The 10,829-nt window shown below is 44.3% G+C and overlaps 1 long non-coding RNA gene across 1 annotated transcript; it reads right to left on the minus strand.

The window, feature by feature from the left end:
• On the minus strand, window positions 1–10,578 carry LOC109301760. The gene is made up of 3 exons (XR_002098610.1): window positions 10,568–10,578; window positions 7,663–7,665; window positions 1–85 (listed from the first exon to the last, which is right to left on the minus strand). It is a non-coding gene; the product is annotated as an uncharacterized LOC109301760 (long non-coding RNA).
• Window positions 10,579–10,829: the final 251 nt, after the last annotated feature.

A 10,829-nucleotide genomic window follows, 5' to 3' on the forward strand; every position in this document is an offset into this window, starting at 1 on the left:
TTAGACTCAAAAAGAGCCGCAATATTGCTTCTACATTAGGGAAAGCCAACTGAATCATTTCTTGGATGATGACTTGATACAGGTCCTGGTGCCATAAATGTCCTTTATCTGAATAATTTTGCTTGATATAAACATGAAAGTGCTTTATTTCTCCAATGAGGTTAGCATCAACATTGACAGGATAGTCTTTCATCAGAAGCTTTACAGCTTTACACAGCTGGTTTTCCGAGGCATCTAAATCAACCGAAAATGAATTTTTTTTTAAAAATTTTCATATATGACTGCTCTTTTCTTCAAGTTGGTTTCAAGTGCATCCATCACAGGAATAAAGGATTTCCTTCAAAACGTGTCTCTTGGAGAAAGCTCTTTATCAGCATGAGGTGCATCACCATCATTGACTTGATTTTTTTCTCATTCTTTTACTTTTATTCACACACTTCTAATCTATATCAGGCAGATCTTTTTTTGCAAAAAAAAATTACGGCATCTAAGCAGCAATCAACTGTAGCTTACCCAACAAGATTCAGTGAATGTCCAGCACATGGAATATATATAGCATACTTATTTTTCTCTAGAAGTTTTTGCTGCGTGCCATTATAGCTTCCTGCCACGTTGGCTGCGTTATCATATGAGTGTCCTCTGCACTTACTGAAGTCAACTTTGCAATCATTGCCTAGATAATCCAGCACCATGTTGGCCATATTTTCACCACTATGATTTTCTAATTGAAGGAAACTTAGAAAGATTTCAATGGGAAAGCCATCATGGGGTGACACATATCTTATAATAACAGTTAGCTGATCAACATGTAAAAGATCTGGTGTAGAGTCAACAGACAAATTGAAGTATCCTGCTTTTCTCAAGTATCCTGCTTTTCTCAAGTTATCCAAAATATATCCTCTTACTTTTTTCCCCATAAACGGGATGAGTTCATCACATATTGTTTTAGACAAGTATGAAGGCTTACCAGATCCCCTGCTTCCATAAAGTTTTATATGGTTAGCAAGAAACGGATCAAACTTAGCAATGAGTTCTATCAAGCCAAGAAAGTTCCCGTTATGTGGAGAGCCAAACTTTTCATTGCCTCCCCCTCACCTAAAAGCTGATCCACGTTCTGCTAATGTGCACACAACTGCAATAACACATTCAAGTACATGCCTCCAGTACTCTTGCTCCTTTTTCATCTGTTCCTCCAGGTGTGAATCTTAGGTTAACCCATGTTGCCTCATCAAATACGTAAGCAAAGTGGTTCTATGATCCTCAGAGTTCTCATACAAGTTTCAACATCCAGGAAGCTAAAGCATCACACGAAGGCACAGTGTTGCTATTCACAAGTTCCAGGACATGCTACATCAACATGCAAACAGCATAGACCAGTACTTGGTAGAAACAACAGCAGTATTCAGTGCCAGATTTCTAGGTCCACTCTGTTACTTAGGGTATGTCTATACCATGTTCTGAATGAAGCTGTGCATGGGCAGAGAAATAAACTTTACCCACATTATACATGCTCTGAATTGTGGTTGTTGCAACATAGCATATTTCCAAGAGGGAGTCCTGGTGGCTTGCTCCAATTCTCTTAAGTCTGGTAGCTAAGGGTGATCAGCTGTAGTTGAATATTTGCAAGCCCAGACAAATACAGACTGCACAGGTTTTGTTTCTTTGACAGGGGTGTGCCTTAACTCAGAAAATAGCCTTTGGGACTGGTCTAGAGATGTGAAGTTACCAGAAATCTGGTATGATGAGTCTCCCAAGCAATCGCCAGGATGGGCAAATCCCTGAGTCACGTAAAGCTAACACTCGCTCTTTGCTATCCCATCCGACCTGTGTACAGCATGAGGGGCACTGGGGGCTGTCTATGTATGACATGTAACATGTAGATTAAGCCATATATCTATGACACAGTCAGTCTTAGAGGGAGACCTCTGAGTGTGCAGAAAGAGTGGCAGTAACCAGATCCAAGCTCAGCAAATTCTTGTAAGTTCCAGCTGTAGTGGGAGCACCACTTAGATAACATTCATGTGATTTAGAAACACATGCCCTTACAGAGGGCTTCCAAAGGGAATTACTTTGCAGTTCCATCAGGAATTGGTAAGTAATGGAACAATTTCTTCCAGTGAAATAACAAAGAAGCAGTAGTTCCACCTGCTTATCCTTCCAGTTGGATGCAATTCCTCATCCCATTAGCTGTTGTTGTAAATGCTTGAATGAAATGATGTTAATTTTCCTATTCTTTGTAAATGGCATGTTAGAATTAGTGTCTGGGTCTTGCGATATGTAGTCCAGAACAACATAGAGCTGGAGAATCTTTCCTTAATTATGTCACTAAGAAAGGGGAGAGTAGTAGAGGGAGTTTAGGACAGTTCAGATGCACTGTATCACGGACATCATCATTTCTAGATATCTTTTTTTCTGGCAAACAGACATTTCTCTGTTTCCCATAACATTTTATGATAAATTATTCCAAAGAATTTGAGATTAAGTTTTCACGAGAAACATCGGGCAGCTTATTCTTCAGTTTGGATAGTTTTTCACTGCAAGAAACCAAGACTGACTTAGCATAGCAAGCTGGCCTCACCACTATCCACCCTGTATCATTTCCTTAGTAGAGGGTCAGACAACACCACCCTCATAAATGCACTCTTGAGGCCAAGATATAGGTTTGAAATCTCAACTTTGGATAAATATCAGAAGGGCTGTATGAAGCTTTGGGTGCTGATTCGATTCAGAGGAGATTCAGCCCAGTTCAGCCGCCAAATCTCTGAATCTGAATTGAATCAGGAGATCAGTAAAAAGGTCCGAAACAATTCAAAGCTCTCTGAATCGATTCAGAAAATGTTCGGAGAGCTTTGGAGATTCAGGCAATCCCCACTCGCTGCCTCAAGGAGCTGGACACAGACTCCGTGCTGGTAAGTAGGGGACAGGGGAGGGGGAGGCTAGAGAATGAGGTGAGGACCATGGGGGGACTCCCACCAGGCCCCATCCCCTGCCTGCTCCCCCAGCCCCCCTGAGCACCCCATGACCCCTGCTCGCGCTCCCAACCTTCCCCCCGCCAGGGCTGCACTGCCCCACCCAGCCCCAGCTCCCAGTTCTTTAAAAAAAAGCCCCACATTCACCAGCTGCTGCAGTGGCCTTGGGGCTTTTGGGGGCTCATGGCAGAGCCCCCGCCCCACAGCACAGGGCTGTGGGGGCAGCAGGGATTTCCCCCCCGCCCCCTGCATGGCAGGAGCTGGTAATCCTGGGGCTTTTTTTTTTTTTAAAGAGCCGGGAGCTGGGGCTGGGTGGGGCAGCCACTGATGGAGCTGGAAGAGTGGGCGGGTGGGGCCTGTCCGATTTGGCCAATTTGGCAGCGGCTGAATCTCTGAATCAGATTCTGCCGAATCGATTCGGGACAGTGATTTGAATCACCAAATCAAATCACTGTCCCCCGAATCATCTGAAGCAAATACTAGCCGCTTCGCACAGGCCGAGGGAGCACATGAGAGAGATGTTCTGCAAGCCTCTTCAGTCTGGAGCAGAAGTCCAGTGTACATGTACTGAAAGAGGCCCCACCTCACAGAAGTCTTGGCTACATTTCTCATTGTTCCCAGCTGCTGGCCTGAAGAGAAAGTCATGGGATTTCTCAGACATGACAATGGCATTCCATGTTGTTTAGTATCTATTAGTATTTGTTTAGTATTTCATCATATGCTCCTTAAAAATCATGTCCCCGGACACTTATCAGAAGTTTTACGCATTCTTCTCAAACTCATGATTGTTCTCATAAGGATGTCATCTCACGCAACCCATGAATCTTGATCAGCTACCATATCATTTTGATTTTTGCTCATTTATCTCACTGGTGGAAAATCACACTAATTTTGCTGCTGGGGAGATCATGGAGTATAACCAAGTTATAAAAAAATCTGAGTCTAAAAATCATAATTGTTTTGGCTTAGTAGAGAACTCTTTGAGCTGAAACACAAAAAGGAAGCTTACAAGAAGTAGAAGCTTGGACAGATAACTAGGGAGTAGTATAAGAATATTGCTCAGGCATGTAGGGATGAAATCAGGAAGGCCAAAGTGCAATTGGAGTTGCAGGTATCAAGGGACATGAAGGGTAACAAAAATGGTTTCTACGGGTATGTCAGCAACAAGAAGGTCAGGGAAAATGTGGGTCTTTACTGAATGGGGGAGGCAATCTAGTGACAGATGATGAGGAAAAGTACTCAATGCCTATGTTATAGGGCTGTGCGAAGCTTCAGTCCCTGATTCAATTCGGTGAAGATTCAGCCCAATTTGGTGGATGAATCTCCAAATCCAAATCGAATCAGAGGACCCTTTGATGTCTCTGAATTGATTCGGAGAGATTCAGAAATATTCGGAGATTTGGACATAGAGACAGCTTTCAGTGTTTTTTCTACATATCTCTAGGTAGCAGGCGCTCGTGAATGCTGTGATGCTGGGGCGCATGGAGTATCCCACAGAAGTGGGGCAGGGGGCTCCCCAGCGCACTTGGCAGCAGACCTAGCAGCAGTTTTAACATTTGTTTTTAGTGTAAATTACCTCATTCTTGTGATTTGTTTTAGCTTTGGTGTATTGATATGCATTCTCAATTTTAACTCTATCTGAAGCTGTTCTTTTGTCTGGGTATACATATAAATCTACTACTCTTATAATAGATGTAGCAGTTTAGTAAATTAAGGGCCCATGTACACGTTACCGTATGGCGATGTTGCTTTGGTGCCGTGCTTTAGTATTTACTTTTGGAAGTACTGAAGCATGGCACAGTATGGGTGGTTACTGTGCCGTGCGTGAGGCACATGGTTAGATTTCGCCACTACATCACCGCGCTATACCAGGGGAGTGTGCTGCTACGGTGATGTAGCTGCCAATCACATGATTGCTACGTCACCATAGCACACCATAGGGCAACATAGTGCATTGCTACATTGCCGTAGGGCGACCTGTAGATGCACCCTAAGTGTAATTAAAGCTAAATTCAGCTACAGCTTCTTCCTATCTCATGCACACACTTCTTCTTTACTCTATAATATTTTCTAATTATTTCTTTTGACTGTATCATTCTTTCTTGAAGGCTGAATAGAAGCAAGCCTTTATTTATCTCTTTGCTTATTTGTTTTCTTGAGAGCTTGAACCCAAAATTGGCTGTACCATTTGAGTTTTAGCTTCCAGAAAAGGTGCACTTTTCTTACAATTGAAAATATTGTGTTTTTGTGAAGAACTAGAAGCTTCAATCTTGGCATTATTTTTAAAATCTCACTGAATCTCACTTAAAAGAGGCTTGAAGAAAATCAGCCCACTATTTTGGTTATCACCACTTTTAAAGCATTAATTGTTTATGCAGGTAGAACAGAATGTTGTCTTTGTTCTATGCAAACACTGTCGTTTCTTCCATTCTGTGATGGTGGAAGTGCTACAGGACAGTTATCTGTAGAGTTATACACAAGGATGCAAATTTACAAACATCTCTACATCTGGGCAGACGGACCATGGAACAAGGATTAGTTCAGTTGGCTTCCCTTGGGCTCCAGTTGCAGACTGTACACTTGTGACTGTGGGGACCTTTGTTCCACAGAAGGGACCTTCTGGGTCAGTATTGTAACTAGGGTGGAGTGACCACAGGCACAGACCTAGTGGAGAGGATAAAGAAACATTGCCACCACAGCTGCATGGTCGTGCTGGTGGTCCAAGAGCTTCCAGAAGTCGTTGTTGCTCCTGTGTGTTGCAGCTACCCTAGGTGCCCAGCTGTGTTGTTACACCCTTGTCATCATAATTCCTTTCATGACTTTGTCAGGCTCTGTCTTGAAACCATAGAATCATAGAAGTAGGGTCGGAAGTGACCTTATAGATCTTCAAGTCCCACCCCCTGCCAGGGCAGGAGAAAAAAAACTGGGCTCAAATGATCCCAGCTAGGTAAGCATCAAGCCTCCTCTTAAAGACCCCCAGGGTAGGAGCCAGCACCACTTCCCTTGGAAGCTGGTTCCAGATCCTAGCCGCCCTAACTGTGAAGTCAGAAGCCACTTAGGTTTCAACCACTTGAAACCACTTAAAACCACTCTGTCTTGAAAGCACTGCTCCTGCATGAGGGCTGCTCCAGGACTTCAGTCCTCTGATGATTAGAAATCTTCTCCTAATATGCACCACTGCAAGTTTAGACCCATTAGCTGTCTCACCAGCTTTGTTCTTTAGCTTAAGAAATGAATATACAAATAGCTCTTCTTCCTACATGGAGTTCACCTCAAATGTATTTATAAAGAGTAATCAAGCCTCCTTTCAACCTTTGTTCCACTAAACTAACAAATCAAGTTCTTTGGATCAACAATTCAACTCTTACAGGACAGCCTCTACATTCCCGATTGACCTAGTATCCCTTCTCTGTAGTTGTTCCAATTTGATTTAATTTTTCTTGAACATGGGTGGCCATAAAAGTGCACTGTATTCCAGATGAGCTATTATCAGGCATTCTCCTGGGAATACCTCATCTGGTACATTTTAGGATCACATTTCCCTTGTTCTGCTTCATGGCCGCGTGTTGTTGCTTAATATCCCATGATTGGCTGATATTTTTAGATCTTTCTCCTCTTATTTCTAGGTGATGAACTCTGCTTATAGCATTGTAAGTTCTTATAATGATAACTACTTGTGATTACTTCCTAAATACATGGCTTTGCTTTTTCTACTATTTTACATTTCATCCAGTTTCTCTTATTCCAGTCCTCAAGGGCATTCTGTATGATATACCTCCTCATTGGTAATGCCTCACAACTTGTTGTCATCAGTAAATTTGATTGGCATACTCCCACATGTTCCACGCAGGTCATTAATGAAGACATTAAACAAGATCAATCAAAAGACTGATCCTAGAGAAACTCCACTAGCAAGCTCCCTCCTCCACTAGCAAGCTCCCTCCTCCACAGCAGCTTCCCTTTGAGCACAACTTATAACAGCCTACCCTTTAGTCAGTTCTTTACTTATCTAACAGTTCTTGTGCCACTTCCCATCTTCTCTAGGTTGATGGATAATTTCTTGGGTGGCATCATACTATATGCTTTATTGCAGTCCAGATTAATTAGATCTATCCCATTTTTCTTGTATAAGAGAGGTTGGAGAGGTCCATGTTGCATGTCATTCAGTTTTCTTTTTATCTACCTGCCTTTAAATCTTTCCTTCAAATTTTATTTTTAAATCTCAGACCTGAACAGTGCTGTAGCAAGTGGGGGGGTGGGGAGTGGGTGGCAATGGGGCGACCGTCCTGGGTGCCAAAGCAAAGGGGTGCCAACAGGCACTGCCCAGCTGGGGTGGGACATGGGACAAAGCCATGAGTGCCTCATATGGGGGGATCGCAGGGATGGGGGAAGGCAGCTCCCATCACTGTGTACACTCCCAGGCAAGCATGGCAGGGCATGTGTGTTCTCCACCCCTTCTCCCACTTGCCTGGGAGTGTACACCCCCCTCCCCCCCAGGCAAGCATGGTGGGGCATGTGTATTATCCCCCCCCCCGGCTCTGCGTGCAGCGTGAGGGCAGGTTACCACTGCGAGTTTTGCGCTGGGCGCCAAACTTCGTTGCCACGCTACTGGACCTGAAGTTACCCACATCCCATATTTCCTCCCTGCCACACATACACATGCGCACACGCACACACACACACACGTGCATACATTCTTCCTTAACTGGAGTGCTGTGTTTGCTATTTCTCTATCATAATTGCCTATTTCTGGATTTATTAAAAAATACTTGCTTCTGGATTGTGATTTCCTATGCCAGTTCTTTCACTGCTGACTGCACAGTGACTCGGTGTTCTTACTCACATGGCCAGCTTCCTGATCTTTACATGGCACCAGCCAACTACTCTAGGTTATGCGTGCAGATAAATTTAAGTCAGATCTGTGGATAGGAGTGCAGACAGGGAGCAACAATGGTGCTTCTCCAGGAGAATAGCATGCCATCCCTCATCAGGGAGATCAGAATTTGCACTTGCTACCAAAGAGATTTCTAATGAACTCATATGATGATTGGGAATCTAGAAAGAGTCTTTGCCCTGTTCATGGCCTTCAAGTGATCTAGAGACATTTGGTCTAAGGACCTGCTCTTGTATGTTTAGAGCCCGCAAGAACTCTTCAGTATCCCTGCTGATTGCTTTACTTACCTATTCTTATGGAGCACCTTGCAGTCTTCAGCACATCCATTCTATGAGCAGCTAGGTTCCATCAGGGAGGAGGTGATCTCTTGAGGATGTGATCTCTCCTGCTGCCAGGGACAAAGACTATTTTATACTTTACAGGAAAATGGCTGATTAGTTGGAAATTACAGGCTCATGTGCATAGAAAGGAAGCTTCTAAGCTTGATGCACCATAGGTGAAATGAGCTTGTGTGTTAGACCCTTTCTTCTGAAGAGAACTAGGGAAATGGCCTCTTTGGGGCTGTGAAGAATCAAAGAGTATTTAAAAAAAAACTTGCTGTAATGGGGGACATGTAGTAATATATGCATCAACCTTAACCAAACTCTTCAATGGAAGCTTGGAGCCATGACCCGATGTAACAGGGGACCCTATCATGTTCCTTGAGAGTGTATGTACAAATAAGGAATGGGGACTGTGCCTTAAAGGAGTACTTCTTGGAGGTCAGAAGGGGAAGGCCCTGGGAAGATATAAGCCCAGCTCCAGGGCAGAGCAAGAAGTCCAACCCTGCCCCTGATAGGGGAAGAAGCGATCTGTTGCAAAGCTGCAGAAGCAGTACCAGAGATGAATAATCGTGGTTGTATCTACACGAGACACTGACTGTACAGTTGTTACTGCACAGTACCAAATGACTGCACCGTAACCAGAGTTACTACACAGTAGCATCACCAAACAGCTTTTAGGTGATGTTGACTGCGCAGTAGCTCATTACTACTGAGTGAAATGGAAGCATTTCGTTTCAAGCAGCGTTTTGACATTTCAACAGAACAGCTTTTCGTTTTGACTCTTGTTTCGAGTTGAAATGGCTGTTCCAGTTCATTTTGTCAAAATGTTTTGCCGTTTTGACCCTGTTTCAACGTTTCGCCCATAGGATATAATGGGGAAGGTCAAAACAGGCTATAACTTTGTCATTGCTGGCCAGAATTGGACAAACCTTGCAGAAATGGTAGCCTCTTCTGAGGGCATGATGCATGCCACGTTTCAAGAAGATTGGTGCAGGGAGTTCAGAGAAACTGCACCCCAAAATCCTGAAAGAAAAACTCATGTCACTTGTACGTGTGAAGCCACAGCGGGGTCAAAACTGCAGGCTTGCTAGCCCCTGCTGAGACAATGAAGCCTGACAAGTTTCAACAAGATAGGTGCAGGGCGTTCGGAGAAATTGCACCCCAAAATCTTGATAGCCAAACTCCTGTCACTTGTCTGCGTGAAGCCACATTGGGGTCAAAACTGCAGGCTTGTTAGCCCCTGCTGCAGCCACAAAGCCTGCCAGCTCTCAATGACATAGGTGCTGTGGAGCTCGGGGTTCTGGGGCCCTGCACCTCTGGCTGTCGACAGGCAAAACTCATGACATGGTGATTGTGACACTATGTCTGGCTTGGGGCAGGGGGGAACCACTACAGGCTGGCTGCCAGGCCCTGCTGCAGCCACGAAGCCTGCCAGCTCTCAACAACATAGGTGCTGCGGGGCTTGGGGTTCTGGGGCCCTGCACCTCTGGCTGTTGACAGGCAAAACTCGAGACATGGGTGCTTGTGACACTGTGTCTGTGTTCAGGTATGCCCTTCCTGGTGCTGGGGCCTCTGCACAACATGGCAATGCCCCCCGTGAGGGCCCCTCCTCCCCTACAGCCTCATCTCAGTCCACCACTGGAAACAATAGCAGGTGAAAATAACATAGCTAGCTCAACAGCAATAGCACCAGCAGCATCTAAGGTAGCTAAACGGAACTGTCAGAGAACCTTTCTGGTTATAAAGGAATTGGCAGCAAGAAGTAAAGGTGTTATGTTGGATATAGCTTATCTTGTATTTTTATGTTTGTATGTTTATTATGAAAAAAACAGAATAGTTAGAGAAATATCTCTTAGGAAGCCTTCAGGTTGAAAAACCCTTTATCAGGCTGAGGAAGTACTTCCAGTTGGTATGTCTCCTGGTTCTGGATGGAAGGAATAGTAAAGAAGCCAGAGGCTGGCCTGGCACACAATGCAGGCAAGAAAGCCAGTCAGTGAAAATGGAAGTGCAGGTGTCAGGGGGTGAGGGACAGGCTGGGGTGGGGGTAGGGGGCAAAAGAGGATGTAGCAGCAAAGGTAAAAGTGCAGAGGTGCCTGGGGTGTCAGACGTCCGGCAGGTCGCAGTGTGTCAGAATTCCACTGTCTAATCTATATGGAGTCCATGAGTTTCTGTACCTACTACCTAGGAGGCTGATGAAGTGCAGTTCATAGGCCCAGCTCTGATAAGTGGTTTATAATTTCAAAGAAGCACCTAACCTCATTACCAGAACTGAAGCCAACTTCCTACAGCTCAAAACACAAAACCTGCCAACTATCTCCAGTACCTCCACAAACTGCACACCAGAATCTATCAAACACAACAATACCTCACCAAAAAAACACTATGCCTCCAGTCTCTTAGGCCTGATCCTGAGAGGGAACAAATTACCAACCACTTTTCACAGCCGGTCAGTGGCCAGGACAGGTGTTGCCTTGCAGTGATGAGATTTATGAACCCGATAGAAATATGTCTGTGTGTGTAGAAAAACTCAAAAGTGTTGGTATGTTGGAAAGAATGACCGTATAAAAACAACTATATATAGTAAATTCCTATATAGAGCAAATTCTATTGTAACCCTATCCAATAAAAGTATTAGATTCACAA

This window comes from Gavialis gangeticus, unplaced genomic scaffold, assembly GCF_001723915.1.
Source record: "Gavialis gangeticus isolate Ggan-Ray unplaced genomic scaffold, GavGan_comp1, whole genome shotgun sequence".
NCBI classification, from domain to species: Eukaryota; Metazoa; Chordata; order Crocodylia; family Gavialidae; genus Gavialis; species Gavialis gangeticus.